General features: G+C 40.3%; 1 non-coding gene across 1 annotated transcript; it reads right to left on the bottom strand.

The window, feature by feature from the left end:
* Nucleotides 1-16,808: 16,808 nt before the first annotated feature.
* Nucleotides 16,809-16,928, bottom strand: LOC141459009 (5S ribosomal RNA). The gene has a single exon (XR_012461359.1). It is a non-coding gene; the product is annotated as a 5S ribosomal RNA (ribosomal RNA).
* Nucleotides 16,929-17,620: the final 692 nt, after the last annotated feature.

Raw genomic sequence — 17,620 nt, 5'->3', positions numbered from 1 at the left:
CCAAAACATAAACTGTACACTTTTAACAAACAATCATCATAATGGAATTGTTAGAGTTCTCCCACTCTTATAACCAAATTTGTTTATTGCTTTTCTGTCAAATCATATGTACTAATTAATTTATTGCTTTATTGACTTAAAGAAAAAAAAAAAAAACTAACAAATTATGTGTGGCATTGTTGTTATTGTTGTGGCAGGATATACGAGGGTCGTTTGAAAAGTCCGTGCAAAAATAAAAACTACTTAATTTTTTGGGGTAAACCTTTTTTATTTTTCAACATAGTCTCCTTTTAGGCTCATACACTTCGTCCAACGCTGCTCTATTTTGTTGATCCCTTCCGAATAATAGGATTTGTCCAAGTCTGAAAAATAGCTATTCGTTTCTGCAATCACCTTCTCGTTTGAATAAAATCTTTTTCCCGCCAGCCATTTCTTCATATTGGGGAACAAATAGTAGTCCGAGGGAGCCAAGTCTGGAGAATAGGGGGGATGTGAAACGAGTTGGAACCCTATTTCCATTAATTTTGCGACCACAACTGCTGAGGTGTGAGCTGGTGCGTTGTCGTTATGGAAAAGGACTTTTTTGTGGGCCAATCGTGGGCGTTTTTCTTGCAGCTTGGTTTTCAAACGGTCCAATAACGATGAATAATCTGCACCTGTAATAGTTTTACCCTTTTCCAGATAGTCGATGAGGATTATTCCTTGCGAATCCCAAAAGACGGTCGCCATAATCTTACCGGCCGAAGGAACGGTCTTCGCCTTTTTTGGCGCAGATTCCCCCTTGGTAACCCATTGTTTAGATTGTTCTTTGGTCTCAGGAGTGTAGTGATGTATCCATGTTTCATGCACAGTGACGAAACGACGCTTAAAGTCCTGCGGATTCTTCTGGAACAGCTGCAAACCGTCCTTGCAACACTTCACACGATTTCGTTTTTGGTCAAGCGTGAGCAATCGCGGCACCCATCTTGCGGATAGCTTTGTCATGTCCAAATGTTGATGCAAAATATTATATACCCGTTCATTCGAGACGCCCACAGCACTAGCAATCTCACGCACCTTCACTCTTCTGTCATCCATCACCATATCATGGATTGTATCAATGATTTCTGGAGTAGTAACCTCAACAGGGCGTCCAGAACTTCAGCGTCACTTGTGCCCATATGGCCACTCCGAAAATTTTGAAACCACTTATAAACTGTTCTAATCGAAGGTGCAGAGTCACCATAATGTTTATCAAGCTTCTCTTTAGTCTCCTGAGGCGTTTTGCCTTTCATAAAGTAGTGTTTAATCAACACACGAAATTCTTTTTCGTCCATTTTTTGAAAATCACTCGACTTCCTCGATTCAAAGGAATGCCAAACACAGAAATAGACCGATCTGGCTGAAACTTGGTGTGTGTTCTTCCAAGAGATGCTACTAACTAAACATAACCTCGATACGCGCCAGTGGTGCTATCTCTCTGACTTTGCACGGACTTTTCAAACGACCCTCGTATAAGGTTTGTCCTAAATTTTACAAGATGGGGTTTATCAGAAATCATGACTGCCTCTAAAGTACCATTCTAACGTAAAATGTATTTTTTACACTCAAATACTCACTTTACCTGTAGCCAACAGAGGCTTCACTTCTTGATGGTCTAATAGAAAGAAAACTGCCCCTTTTTATAAGATACTTGGTTCTTCCAACCAGTCGTTTTAATCTTATAATCTCCTCTAGATTCTCCTAGTAGGACTTATATCGCAACGTAATCAAAAACAAGATATGAGAAGCGGTTTTTCTTTTCTCTGTGATAGAATCTGCACTTAACTTAGTGTCGAATACGTTTTCTAAGTCAAGGATCCCTGTAAAAAAAAAAAAATAATTAAAGAGATTGAGTTGGCGCATAGATATTTTGCTTAGGTCCCAATATTCATGGCCAGTTTACCTGTGAGACCACGAGGAAGTGTCTAGTCGGGTGTAAAAATGGGATTCAAATGTCTCATGCTGGCTCCAAGGGTCTACCAGCTTTAAGGGCAGTAGTTAGAGGTTGTATCTCCCAGTAGAGCCGGCAGATTATTACCGCGTCAGCCGGAGATGTAGGCTCTTTCTCCAAAAAACTAAAGCAAAAACAGAAGGCACTCCAAGAACGTCTTTTAAAAATCTAAGCCCTAGTCCCCCATTCATTCTGAATAAATATATCATTAATATTTTATTTTAAGGATATCCCATGAAGAAAACATTTTAATAAAAAATCTAGGGAAGAATTTTGTTACTAAGAAGAGGCTACTCCACCAGGGCGGAAATTAAGGCTTAACATTTTATTTCCTAGATGGAAACTTCATCAATGACCATTACCGTTGATCTTTAAATTTAAATAAATAAAGAATAACACGATAGCTTCACATATAATATTTAAAAAATATTCATAACTTATAACACCATATTCATATTCATTGGCAATCGAAGCGAAATGTATTCATGGCTAAATAACTTATGAGTTTCTATTTACGGTCAGGCGATTATGCTGAACATGCTACCAATAATAGGATATTTATTTCATAGTACCACCTAATTGCTTACGTCTTTACTTACTGATATCGCACATAATCGGAACAGATTATCGATTTTCATGAAGTTTTGAGATCTCCAATTATTACAATTATTGCAGTGTGTGTGTACACAATTGTCAGGAATCAAATACTTTGCAATCATCAGAGGATTTAACGATGAAAGTTTTGATCAATATCAGATACCATATTGCCGCCACTTTATTGAGCCGATTTTTCAAATTTTGAAATACGCTATGTGTATAATTTTGGAAATTAATACTTTTTGAACACTAGCCGAACTTTACACTATTACATTTTTTAAGGAGATCACTAGGCCACTGTTATCGTCATTCGTCGAACAGGATTATCTGGTGATAAGAAGAATTGGTGGATTAAACGACTGCGCATTCAGATTAGGTTATTGATAAATGTGGATCTGAAGGCCGGAATGGATTGTCACATTAGATCCGTAGAAAGCAGTGTTAGTTTAGCAACGAAATATTTCTAATTGAAGGAATTGGAGTTGATGATGTAACGCTTAGTACCTCATAACTCTAATTCGTAAATCCAAATAGATAAAATGCATCTAAAATCTCAAGAATTACCTAAAATTAATTAATAAGTAAATAAAAGAATAAAAATTGTAAACAATCAATGTGATTTAAATCTCTCTCGAAATCCAAGCAACTATCTACGGCAGTGATTCTTAACATTTTTATTTATCGCTGCATACTTTTAACAATTTCAAAATTTGGGGGTACATTAACAATAAGTTAAGGTTAAAAGTATTTTACTTATCCATAACACTCCTGTGTAAAATAGCTAATGTTTATTTTCAATATAAAATAAAATAATATGTACAGCAAAAACAACAGTAGGGTAAAGTAGGGTGAGATGGCCACCATTTTATTTGGAGGGTGCCTGCAAATTTTTGGTAAGGGCTAGGCTTACTTTATTATTATTTTTGGAAACCTCATATGCTCACAAACAAAAGATAAGGAAAATATTTCAGAAAAAATGCTAAGGGAAACATTTTTTTATTCTTACAACAAAAATATATATATATATATATAATTTTTGTCGGTATTTCGGTAATGACTATAAAGAGATGGGACAGATACAATAAATTACAATGTTAAACTTTGACAAAAGACTAAATGCAGTAGATACTGGGAAATTTCTTTTAATACAAAAACGTTAATCACAAAACATCGGAAAAACCAAAAACCCTTACGAACCCTTATATAGATACCGAATTAGTAGTCAACATAATTGCCCAAAAAATGGAACACTATAAAACAATACACACAGATACCGCTACATAAGTTTGGTTTTCCGATGTTTTGTGTTTAACGTTTTTGTTAATTGTTAATTTTGTTAACTGATTTTCTATATTACTCATTCTCTAAATTGTTTGTATTATATTTTTGTATTTGTAATATCCAGGCCCTGAGGAAGGCAATATATTTGTCGGAACGTTGGCGAAAAAGACGGGTTCTTGTTTTTATTAGACCGATTCCTCGCCAATTCTAAATTCTTAATTTAGTAATTTACGGTGTCACGAAACCAATATATTCAAGAAAATAAAAATAAAAAAGTAAAAATAATTGGCCATCTATCCCTACTGTTTGATGGCCATCTGTCCCGAATGCTAGAGAGAGAGATGGCCAACATGATAAACATAACTCAACGCGTACTTTTTGACAGTTTTAGAAGTTAGGATTCATTAATGTATACTGTACTTTCCTAATATGTAGAAGACACTAAAATTTCGACACATACATTCGCTGCAGCACGCAATATGTAACTATCATAACATTTTTTGTAGAGACGATAATGTTTTTATTCTCTGAGTTAATTAATAACGCTTTGACGCAGACCAAAATGAACTCACTGTAGTCAGACATGAAGGTTCATCACTTGAGAGGTCACGCAGCGCCGTCGGACGACATTTCGGTTAAATTTCGGCTGTTGGCCATCTCTTCCAATTGGCCATCTCACCCGACTTTACCCTATATGTTTATTAAGGGATTAATTACAAGTTAATAATAAGAATATTAATGATATTTCTAAAATTTGGCGGCACACTTCAAAACTTTCGCGGATAAGAATCACTAATCTAGAGTATATTGATTTCTGAACTTTAATAAAATTAAAATAATGCTGAATTGATAACTGTTGTTACGTAATTTCATAGAAAGCATTGTCCAATGACCGCCCTTTTGTCTACCAATTACCCACAATGACCTTATCTAATTTTTACTCACTTACCTCAATTACCTTAAAAAGTTGACATACATTAAACTTTGAAGAGATTTGATAAGTTTAAAATAAGGTAAATAATTTTGTAGGTTATAGGTAGGTTATACAGATGTGAGATATTGGTTGCTGAGCTGGTTGTATTGGAAGTCACATACAATGTCCAATTTCTCTCCATTCTGTGCTCTGTGTATGTTTGTGCTATGTGTATATGTCCGATTACGTAGCACACTATATAGGAAGTAAGTTTGGTCGGTGAAACTCCTGCTAACCATCGTAGTTGGCAACTAGCCACCTCACCACCGCTATATCAACCCCCTCTATCCATACATGTGTACATATATACCTTTTCTATGTTCCTGCCATGTATATCCTCCTTTTATTATCACTTCCGCCCTTCTCTATACTATAATCCGCTCTCTTTCTCTCTCTCTTCTTCATTCTGAGAACAACAAACAAAATGATAAATTTTTTTTTTGTCTACGTAATATAGGTTGGTAACTGTCGTGGTAATAAAGCATATTTCTCCAGTTTAAATACTTTAGTTCACGGTTTTATTTAATATTTAGTTTTGGAGAAACGGAAATGATTATTTTATTTACATTTCCTTTTGTTTTTTCGATGTAATTTACTTTGGATGTTTATAAGAAGGTAATAAGATCATTATGACTGTTTATATAACGTTAGCTTTTACTAGAAATATTTATTTCGTTTATATTTATCTAAATACACACAAAATTCCCTTTGTTTATTTATTGCAATAAACAAAATGCAATTTTCTTGGAACTAAAAATTAATACCAAAAAACTATCAAAAAAGAAATTGTTTGGAAGAGCGGCACTTCCATTCTGAACTGACTTCTTCAATCTGGAAGTTTAATTATTAAATTCCTATTAATGTTATAAAAGTAATGATCTGATGTCATGAAGATCTAATATGTTTCATTAAATCAAAAAAGAATAAACTGGCTTGGAGATAAAGAAAGGCTATTACCAGATGGTCGTCAAACCAGACAGCTACTCCACGAAAAAGAGTGGACGCCAAAGAGGGAGTGCCTGGAGTTGGAGGAATGACTTAGAAGATGACCTGTGTGACGGATTGGAAACTAAAAGCTTAAGACAGAAATACTTGCAGGAGGAATTGTCAGGGAGGCCAAAGTTCATCGCCAGTTAAGTTAAATAAGGAACTTATTAACTCTCCGGTAATGGACAGCCAGAGAACACTGACCGTAGACCGGCTATGAACTAGAAAAAGCTCTGGACGCCAATGACTCAAATGTTTGCGTGCCTCAAATTAAAAAAAAAAGGAAAAATAAAGATGCAAGTAAAATTTCGTAATTTGAAAATCTGTGCACTTAAACCACGAAGATGGTTAAACTTTATAAATACTACAATAAGTGAATGTTCTTACCAGACATTTTTTTAACCACAATTATTAGGGGACTGATCAGAATTTAGTTCTGAATTTAGTAATTATGCTCTTTCTATAATAATCCTACATATAATTTACTCTATTATCGTTTACACTGAAAGATCAATCTAATATTAATTCCCAAAAATTGATTCTTTTATTTAGCTGCGGTTCATTTATAATTTAATCGATAAACAATGATTACCCATACATAAATCATGGTAATGAATACATAATCAGAAAATGTTTATGAATTATCCAAAGTTTATAATTTATTTACTAAAAATCAATCTACTGTAAGGTTATTTATTTTTAATTAGATGTTAATAAACAGAATATTATCGTAACTATTTACGTCTTGAAATAACTACAATAACAGTGAAAGATTCTTGGTATTTAATTTAATAATGTAATCATAATATCAGCTATGCAATATTCAAATTAATTTATAAATGGTGTCCGTTCAAGATAATAATAGAGTTGATATTTTATTAATAAACTAAAATGTTAATTCAGGTGTCAAATGTCAATTCAATTATGACATTTAAATCCATTCCACTGCAAAGGACATATTAATAATTTGTAAATATTTTTTGTAAATAAATTAATTTGTCAATATCTAATGTAATATTTTACGTCAATAGATCCCTTCTGGGTTCACCATTGGTAGTACTTGTAGACCCACTATTTATTAATTCTAATCTAATTACCACTTACCACAACATAAAACCTGAACCTGTAAACGTACAATTATGAATAATCTAGCGTAACTATTTCTAGTGCTTCATAAAATAGTGATAAATAGATAATAGAATATTCAATTTATGTTGACTTAAGCACTCTCCGCCTGTGCTCTTTCTATAATAATTTTGTTTTATGATTCTATTTGACAACGTTCCTTCACATAATTTATCCGATTATCCCCATACTGCAATACATCTGAGTAATACGGTCTGCACCTTTTAACTACTCAGAATCCTGGCGTTTTATAACACATTTAAGTAACAATAAAGCGCATAATGTTTATTTATTTACCTTTAATCTTCTAAATAAGTTTTGAAAAAAAAGAAAAGATAAATTGAATACTTACCAAGAGTTTTTAAACTCCAATATGTACTCAATGTTTTCTTTACACTTGGAATGTTTACTATAACTTAGCAACAATCTGGGGTCTCACGTTTTTAACAATCTTTTTATAAATTCAGCTTTCTTGAATGAAAATCTGTAAACAAAAACGTTACATCATTAATTAAATTGACGGTTAATGAAAGCTAAAACCAATTTCTGCCCTGGTACCGTTTTTTTGACTGTTCGTGTTTTTTTTAAAGTGTTTTTTACCGGTTTCAGATCATTTATTATCACAGATAGACTCCATTAGTTTTGTTGTAGAGAATTTGACTTCCATTATGTTGATGTCACAAAATGAGAGACCTTTGTTTGGTTGTGTTTCTTAGAATAACTAAAACAACTTTAATAGCTGAAGGTCCGAGTTAAAATAGTATATATTACTTCATTGTTATAAATGCAGAATATCGTATTTATTACTTTATATAACTTCTTGGCTTTGTAGCATAATAAAAGAAACTTTTCTATTTTTAAATTATATAAAATTATAATAGAATCGTTATCTAAATAAAACAAACAATGAAAAAAAGAAAACATAATCAAAAAGAATTGATAATGGTTCATCGAACGAGTATCTACCAATAAATGTTGAGATAAACAAAATAACACAAAGCTGTACGATGAGAATTTAACTTGAATTGAATAGAAGTACATTTCTACCATCTCACCAATTTATTAATTCCTTTATTATTATCTGATGAACTTTATTATACAGGGTGTTCATTTTAAGACGGCTCAAATGCATTTCATGTTTAAACGGTTGAACTGAGCAAAAAATGGTAGAGGAAAAATTTGTTACCCATCACATCTAGTTTCAGAATATGTAACTTGATTTTAGATTCCTGCCCGCATACGCGGCTGACGCGCGACCAAAAGTGAGGGTTCGCAGTTGACCCCCATTTTCATATACACAGTTTTAAATAGTATAAAAAGTTATGAAAGAAACCGGAAACCGCAATTCGATATCTTCAAAATTAAAGGTGCTGGCCATTTCAAAATGTGGTATTTATTAATCATATTTCAATTTTTTAACTTGTTATCAAAGAGAAAGAAGAGCACACGATGGGTCCTTTTTATGTATTTTTTCATCCCCTTTCTACTAAAAATATTGCCAAGTCAGTAATGCTAGTTGTTGTATACTAATGCGGCCGAGGGATGAAGTCCAGTATACAAGCTCTTCTTCTCACCGCTCGCAGGTACAAGTGACTGGATGGCCCTGAAAAGGACCGTTCACAAAAAAATGTGTCGGCGCTTGACTCGCCTATGGCGCTCCCCAGCGGGGTAGCCGTACAGTTGGGTGGCCCTGAAAAGGGCCGTTCACACTGTTGGTTGAAGTGACTGCGCCGCTCCGAGAATGGCTTGCTCCCAGCGCGAGGCCACAGCAAAAGTGCTGTGAGAGGCCCTGAAAAGGGCCGTTCGCTAATACCAGTCAACCGGCTTTGGGAGCCCCGGCAGTGTGGCCAGCACCCCGATAAACCCCGGTACCAATTGGCCTGGTCCTCGCTCGTATCTCACACTGTGGCAGCGCTGGTGATTTGGCTTGCCTCCGTAGCTGGCGAACTGCAGCGGCTCGTGTGCTGGGCTTGGTCCTCGCTCTTGTCTCGCACTGCGGCAGCGCTGGCGTTCGGCTCGCCTTCGTAGCTGGTAAACCAAGGCGTCTCGTGTGCTGCACTTCCTTCTTTCTTCTTTCTTCACAATACAGGGGTTAAGTGATCGATTTTTTGTTCTGGTCCGGACAGTGAGGTCCTTTGGCCGGTACAGAGATCCAGGTTGAGAGTAAGGCCCAGTCAGCAATCTTCCAGCTAAGGTAGCTATTGTGGATGTTTTCCCGTTGAAAAATTATCTTGGACTGATGCAGACACGGCCGATTCTGCCCTTTTTATAGCGAAGTCGACCGTGCTGCGCCCTGGCGTCGCGACTGCGTCGCTATCTCTGTACCGTCCAAAGAACCACACTGCCATTCCAGAGTCTTGAGAAAGACTTTTTAAAATGGGCTATTTGCCTCTTTTCCTTTTTTATTTTTCTTTGATAAGCAATCATATGTACATATAAAAATTATTTTTTTTCTATTTACAAAAATTATGTAGCTGTTCAATTATGCAGCAAAGTGAAGTTGGGGTTCCAACATGCCTCCGCCCTAATTGAAGAGCTACGTTGCAAATCGCACTGGCCGCCTGATGGTCCTCGATGGTCTAGTTGACCGATGCTCGCTTCCTTCATCGTTGGCGGTAGAAGGCTCTGGAGGTTTTGGTGCATCCTGTTGGCTCTCCTCCAGTAGGTAGGCTGGCTTGAGGCGGTCCAACGAAACTCGGTCTTCCCTGCCGGGTAGTTGCACTGTAGCCGTTTTGTCATCCCGTTTCCGCACTAGGTACGGTCCTGAATAAGGTGGCGTCAGTGACCGCTTGTGAACCTCTTCTCGTAAGAATACGTGTGTGCACTTTTCCAGGTCCGGGCTGACAAAACATTTCGTTTGCGTTGGACTGATGGTTCGTGCCCATTCTTGCCGTAACAGTTGCAAACTGGCGTCGGTGGGTTCTTGTGTTCGAGGGGGCATGAATATTTCTCCGGGCAAACGTAGTGGCTGTCCCAACACTGCCTCTGCTGCGCTTAACCCGGTGGTTCTCCTTAGAGCCGACCTTAGTCCTAGCAGGACCGTAGGCAAGGTCTTTGTCCATTTGCTGGCCTCTTCTAGCCTCGTCCGAAGTGCGCTCTTCAGGGAACGGTGCCATCTTTCTACCATTCCATTGCTTTGTGGATGGTAAGCCGTTGTTCTGAGATGCGTGATCCCTAGAAGTTGCGCTAGCTGGTTGAACAGCGTCGACTCGAATTGTCTTCCCCTATCAGTTGTTAGGCGGACTGGTACTCCATATCGAGCTATCCAGTGGCGATAGAAGGCCTCTGCCACAGCGGTAGCGGTGATGCTAGTCAGAGGTATCGCTTCCGGCCACCCGGTCGCTCGGTCGACCATTGTCAGGAGATATTCTTTCCCGTCTGATGGTGGGAGTGGTCCGACTAAGTCTAGGTGAACGTGTTCAAATTTCTTGGACGGCATGAAGGTCCCAAACGATGTCGAGGTGTGTCGGTTGACCTTGGCCCGTTGACAGGGTACGCAGTGTTTTGCCCAATGGGCTACGTCCCTTTCCATGTTTGGCCAGAAGAATCTAGCGGTTACCAGCTTCCTTGATGCTCTGATCCCTGGATGGCTAAGGTTGTGCAGATGCTCGTAGATTGGCTTCCTTAATTTTCCTGGTACGTATGGCCTGGGTGTTCCCTTTGTGGTCTCGCAGAAAAGACTGTACTCTGCACCAGGTACCGGAACTAGCTGGAGGCGAAGAGTCTCCCTTTTCTCTTGGGTATCGATTTCTTCGTCCCGTTTCTGAGCTTCAGCTAGGTTCTGAAAGTTGTTCAGTACAGTTACCTCCGCAATCCTCGATAAAGCATCAGCCACGGTGTTGTCCTCTCCCCGCTGGTAGCGTATATCCGTGGAGAATTGAGAGATGTAGTTCAAGTGCCGTAATCTCCTGGGACACAAGGTCTTATTGCTCTGTAGCATTGCGTAGGTTAGTGGCTTGTGGTCGGTGTATATTAGGATATGCCTGCCCTCAATCATGGGTCTGAAGTAGCGTATTGCCTCATACACTGCCAGAAGCTCTCGGTCGTAGGTGCTGTAGTTTTGTTGCGCCTTGTTGAACGCTTTAGAGAAGAACCCTAGCGGCTGTAGTGTGCCCTCTTCCTGTTGCTGTAGCACTGCTCCCATGCCGATGTTGCTGGCGTCACAAGCTACTGATAGCTGAGAGTCCGGTGAAGGATGTGCTATGCATGTTGCATTCGCAAGGTCCTCCTTGGTCTTCTCGTAGGCCGCTTCTGCTTCCCTCGACCACACTATAGGCGTCTTATCCCTGCGTTTAGCGTGGTGGAGATATTTGTTGAGTTCTCTCTGGGCGGTGGCTGCGTTGGGAAGGCACTTCCTGTAGAAGTTCACCATCCCAAGAAATCTCCTTAGATCATAGATGGTGGCTGGTTTTGGTAGTTCCCGAATAGCTTTCACCTTCTCCTGGAGTGGGCAGATCCCGTCTGGTGACACGGTGTACCCCAAGAAGCTGACTGTCGGTTGTCCCAGCACACATTTATCAGTCCTTAGCGTCAGCCCTCGCTCACTCAGCCGCTGGAACACTACTTTTAGGTGGGCTTCGTGTTCTCGCTCATCCTTGGACGCAATGAGTATATCGTCTACGTAGACGAACACGAATGGTAGATCCCTAAAAAGGTGGTCCATGTATCGTTGAAAGGTCTGGGCGGCGTTTCTTAGACCGAACGTCATCTTGACGAACTCGAATAGGCCAAACGGTGTGATTATAGCCGTCTTCGGAATGTCTTCTTCCGCCACTGGTATATGATGGTACGCCTTGTTTATATCCAGAGCCGAGTAAATCTTAGTGCCGTATAACTGAATCGTGAAGTCGTGCAAGTTAGGCACATTGTATCGGTCTGGCACGGTCTTGCTATTCAGCAGGCGGTAGTCACCGCAAGGTCGCAGTGTTCCATCCTTCTTCTCAACCACATGCAGTGGGCTGGCCCATGGGCTCTTGGATGGCCGACAGATACCGTCGTTCATCATTTGCTGGAACTCCTCCTTGACAGCTTGATACTTGCCTGGCGGCAATCTGCGCGCCCTGCTGCATACGGGAGGCCCTGTAGTTTCAATGTGATGAAATATCCCGTTGTTTTGTCGTACCTTATGTGAGCCAACCTTCGTTAAAGTAGGGAACTGTAGCAGCAACTCCCTAAATGGTACGTGCGGTGGTACAGTAGATAGCTCTAGTAGCTCCACGACTTCAATGGACCCTATAGTTGCGAGTCCTGTGGTCCGGTCTATTAGGCAGCGCTGGGCCAAATCAACCACCAGATTGCTTCCGGCGAGAAAGTCTGCCCCAAGTATGTGCTGCGTGACGTTGGCCACGATGAAATCCCACACGAACAGTCGGCGTAAGCCAAGATCCAAGCTCTTCCTTTGCTCTCCATAAGTTGGGATTGGAGTGCCGTTAGCCGCATACAGGCTGAATCCTGAGTCTCGTTCCCTGGCCTTGTTACAGTTGGGGATGATGGATATCGCCGCGCCAGTGTCCACCAGGTATCTTGTCCCTGTTTTTCTGTCAGTGACGAAGAGACGGCGGAATTTATTAGCGGTAGCGGCTTCCGCCTTCCCGTCTACCGCGTCCCATTTGTTGACGGCTGGCTGGTGGTCCCCCATTTGCAAGGTTTCTTGCACTTGGTGGCCTTCTCCCCGAACTTGTGGTGGTAGTAGCAATACCCATCCTTGGGAGCTCCTTGGTCACGGTTACGGGACCTACTTCTTCCACGGTTGCTGCGCTGAATGGTAGTGGCCAATGAAGAAAATTGCTCGTGCAAATCTTGCAGTTGCTTCTCCAGTCGAGCAAGTCTGTCGCCGTCAGTATCCCTCACAGCGTGAACAGAGGTATTGGAGTCTACCTCCATTACCTTGTCTGCCACAGTGGCCAACTTGTCTAGGTCGTCCTGTTCAATAGCGGCTAGAATCCCTCTCACTCTCTGCGGTAGTGCTCGCAGCCAAACGGTACGTAAGACGCCGTCCGACATCGCTGTACCCGCTTGGTTTTGCATTTGTCGCAACAGCTGTGAAGGAGTCATGTCGCCAAGCTGTGTTTGTTCCAGAAGCCTTAGTATCCTTCTCTCCTGGCTTTGACTGTAGATAGCGATCAGTTTTTCCTTCGTTGACGTGTAAGGCACTGGACCAGGTGACTGCACTGAGCCGGCTATTTGTGTAAGCACCTGATATGGTAGCTGACCAACCAGGGCTTGAAATCGTCCAGCCTCGCTCTTGATCTTGTAGGCCCCAAATAGAGCTTCGATTTGTAGAAACCATAATGCTGGATTTTCCTCCCAGAACTGGGGTAACTTCACGAGGCTTACAGCCTCTGTGTCCGGTGCAGGCTCGAGCGGTGCGTCCCTCGCTTCAGTCATCACGTCGGGGTCACCAATTGTTGTATACTAATGCGGCCGAGGGATGAAGTCCAGTATACAAGCTCTTCTTCTCACCGCTCGCAGGTACAAGTGACTGGATGGCCCTGAAAAGGACCGTTCACAAAAAAATGTGTCGGCGCTTGACTCGCCTATGGCGCTCCCCAGCGGGGTAGCCGTACAGTTGGGTGGCCCTGAAAAGGGCCGTTCACACTGTTGGTTGAAGTGACTGCGCCGCTCCGAGAATGGCTTGCTCCCAGCGCGAGGCCACAGCAAAAGTGCTGTGAGAGGCCCTGAAAAGGGCCGTTCGCTAATACCAGTCAACCGGCTTTGGGAGCCCCGGCAGTGTGGCCAGCACCCCGATAAACCCCGGTACCAATTGGCCTGGTCCTCGCTCGTATCTCACACTGTGGCAGCGCTGGTGATTTGGCTTGCCTCCGTAGCTGGCGAACTGCAGCGGCTCGTGTGCTGGGCTTGGTCCTCGCTCTTGTCTCGCACTGCGGCAGCGCTGGCGTTCGGCTCGCCTTCGTAGCTGGTAAACCAAGGCGTCTCGTGTGCTGCACTTCCTTCTTTCTTCTTTCTTCACAATACAGGGGTTAAGTGATCGATTTTTTGTTCTGGTCCGGACAGTGAGGTCCTTTGGCCGGTACAGAGATCCAGGTTGAGAGTAAGGCCCAGTCAGCAATCTTCCAGCTAAGGTAGCTATTGTGGATGTTTTCCCGTTGAAAAATTATCTTGGACTGATGCAGACACGGCCGATTCTGCCCTTTTTATAGCGAAGTCGACCGTGCTGCGCCCTGGCGTCGCGACTGCGTCGCTATCTCTGTACCGTCCAAAGAACCACACTGCCATTCCAGAGTCTTGAGAAAGACTTTTTAAAATGGGCTATTTGCCTCTTTTCCTTTTTTATTTTTCTTTGATAAGCAATCATATGTACATATAAAAATTATTTTTTTTCTATTTACAAAAATTATGTAGCTGTTCAATTATGCAGCAAAGTGAAGTTGGGGTTCCAACACTAGTATTTTTCTTAATATCGGGAAATAAGTCGTTTTCCGAGTGATTTTTCTAAGAAAAATCAAATGTTAAGAGCTTTAGATGTTCTCAAGCATACACAAAATGGCTAAAAATTAATTTTACATCTTTTACAAACAAGAAGGTTTAATAATTTGTTGGTAATTTTGGGAGAGTTGCGTTTAATTACCAAAAAAATTGGAAACCTCCTGCCACATATTTAAGTGATCAATATCTTTCATGTAAAGGATCAAACTTATTATTATAATCAAATAATGCACTTTACTCAACTTGTGAAGCATGTACTGTGCCTTCAAAGATGCCTCCTCAGATACGGAGAGCAGTTGATAACCTCCTGACTAACCTGGCTTGCGAGCCAGAGGAGGCACCTTTGAAGGCACAGTACATGCTTCACAAGTTGAGTAAAGTGCATTATTTGATAATAATAATAATAATAATAATTTGATTGTCGGCCTCTGGACAATGTTCTCTTTTTAGAGGTACGTCTTTCACCGGACAGTTACTAGGAAGAGACAAATCTATGGGCCGACAGCTGGATTCGAACGCGAGATCTCTGTGTGGGAATTCAGTCCTCTAAATATAGAGCTAGTTCCCTCTCCTGTGTCTGCTAATGTCCAGAACACCGACCAAATTTCCTTCTAACCTAATAACAGAAAGTTTTAGGGCAGTTCAATAAATTTGTTGACCTGTCTGATTGATCTTATCTAGATGGCATGTCAAATAGATGATTTTCATCACTAAACAGTCTACATCCTCTTTGGAAAACATTTTATTAAAATATAATTTGCTTTTTAATATATTTTAAATTCATTAACAAATAAAAAGGCAGTTTTGTAAATGAGCAGCTCACGTCATTACTTTCATGTTCAACGCACGCGCGCGCGTGTGTTGGTGTGAGTTAGAGAGTGCAAGAGGATGCATTGTTACATAAGTTGGTTAGTATGTGCGACCTACTACCGTGTAAGCCTCCCCGCCCCCGCCAAAGTGAGATGCTAGATTTCCCTCCCTCCACAGAAAAGGGCGGCGGCGGGAGCAAATATACATTTTGTGTCACCAGTTCACACAGACAAAACTTCTTCCTGTACAAGTATAACCATATAATCCTGCTTCCGTTCGCCATCCAATCTTCAGCGCTCAGATCGCGTGCAATCTTACCATTCGTACTTCGCAGGTTCGATCACATATTATTATACACTTGGGTATTTCCAACCTACAAGCTAGCGTACATTATTATTCTGTATTACAAACATTTAGATAGAATTTATTACTTTCTCTTGCTAAACGAAAGAAGAAGTGTTTGTGATCGTGCGTGCCAAATTTTCTGTACATCGTGTTTCCTCAAAGAATGTATGTTAGGAAGTACGCTGAATAAAAGAATTATTTTTTGAGAATTAAATATTTACAAAGCTAAGTAATGCCTACTTCCTCAGACAGGCTTCACGCCCATCTAACAAATTAGATGTAGTCGATGGAGGCAACTAGCAAACATACCTTACTTTAAGTTTTTCATATACATCAGTGGTTTCCAACCTTTTTATGACCAGGGACCATTTTAATATTTTGGTTGTTAGCAGAGACCATAAGGTTCAATATCACAGTAAACTACTTTTAGATTTTAAAATAAACTTCAATTAACATTGTGATTATGTTTTCAGTTATATTAATGTGCTTTTTGAGCTTGCATTTTCTTAACAAGATGGGTAATCCTGGGATTGATGAGATTGCTCAAAGCAGCGGTTCTCAACCTGTGGGTCAGGACCCCGGCGGGGGTTGAACGACCAAAACACAGGGGTCGCCTAAAGCCATCGGAAAATACATATTTCCCGATGGCTTTAGCCGCTGAGAAGCCGCGCTACCGTCTGCAGCAGCGCTATTCAGCTGGAACGCGCGCCGTTATGGCCGATAATGTTATTTATTGGAATTAGTAATAAATATTTCTCAATATATAATTAAATATTGTTTTTGTGATTAATCACTATGTTTAAATTATGTTTGATTTGTAGCAATGAGAATACATATCAGGTATTTACATTTCGAATCATAACTATAGCAAAATTACAGTTATGAAGTAGCCACCAAAATTATTTTTTGTTTTGGGGTCACCGCAACATGAGGAACTGTACTGTACGGCATGAAAAAGGTTGAGAACCACTGGCTCAAAGCGACACGCACATCATCATTTGCTTTTAGTCGACTCCTGGACTTGTTTTTAGGCGCTCTACGCTCGCTCGTCGTTTCACTCACCGCGCCGTCGCCGCATATGCGGCCGCATGTCAAATAAATATATTCATTATTTTAAAAATGTTAAGAGTTTCGCGGACCATAGGTTGGGAACCACTGATACTACATAATCAAAAATCAAAGGCTTAGACCGGCCATTGAATCGCGTAGCGTATCTCAGCTTTGCGGGCCTCACCTCTAACCAACCGCTTGGCTTTTTTTTTAAAAAAAGAGTACCAACAGCACGCGGTGTTCCCAGGCGGTCACCCATCCAGGTACTAAACCACGCCCGTCGTTGCTTAACTTCGGTGATCGGACGAGAACCGGTGCATTCAACGTGGTATGGCCGTTGGTATTCAACATCAATAATATTATATAAACTAGGTAATGGCTAATTTTTCAGATGGGCTTTTACATGCGACTACCGATCAGGTGTCGTGGGCGTTAACGGATAAGCTTTCGTGCTAACTAATTTACATCAATTTCTTATATTATCAAATTAAATTATACTTATTCTAATAAAAAGTCATTTTAAGTTATATACCAAGTAAATTTATTTCGGTATTGAGTAAGCAAACTTTACTAAGGATACAGTAGTTCTAATAAGAGTCAGAATTCATTCACATATTTCAATTGAATTTAAATGAATTATACTTCCGTTCTGGTACACTAAGGAGGTAGTAATTAAAAACATATAAACTACAGTACAACCTCGATTAACCGGGATCATGTTCAGTCATCATAAGAAACACCTCAGATCGCCGCCGAAACAAAAGTTAATTTTCGGTGGCGACAGGAATATTTTTTTGTCTTCCGATGTAACATAACTGTAGGCGAGGCAGCAACTCTTTTATACCGTGATTTTCTTGAAGGGTATATAAAAACCCAAAATATGGTACCATTAGTACTGAATCTCTTGGGATTTACCACTGTCTTATAAAAGACCATGGGATTTACGTGTCGTAAATGGTTGATTTTCAACTTCACGATTATATGTAATATTTTTAGTGGATAATTACCGTCATTATTTTAATCTTCCCAGAGAG

This window comes from Rhodnius prolixus, unplaced genomic scaffold (genome assembly GCF_049639745.1).
Source record: "Rhodnius prolixus isolate KJV_2025 unplaced genomic scaffold, Rpr scaffold_5, whole genome shotgun sequence".
Classification (NCBI taxonomy): Eukaryota; Metazoa; Arthropoda; class Insecta; order Hemiptera; family Reduviidae; genus Rhodnius; species Rhodnius prolixus.
Note: the sequence above shows the minus strand (reverse complement) of the source record. Positions and strands in the feature narration are given on the sequence as shown.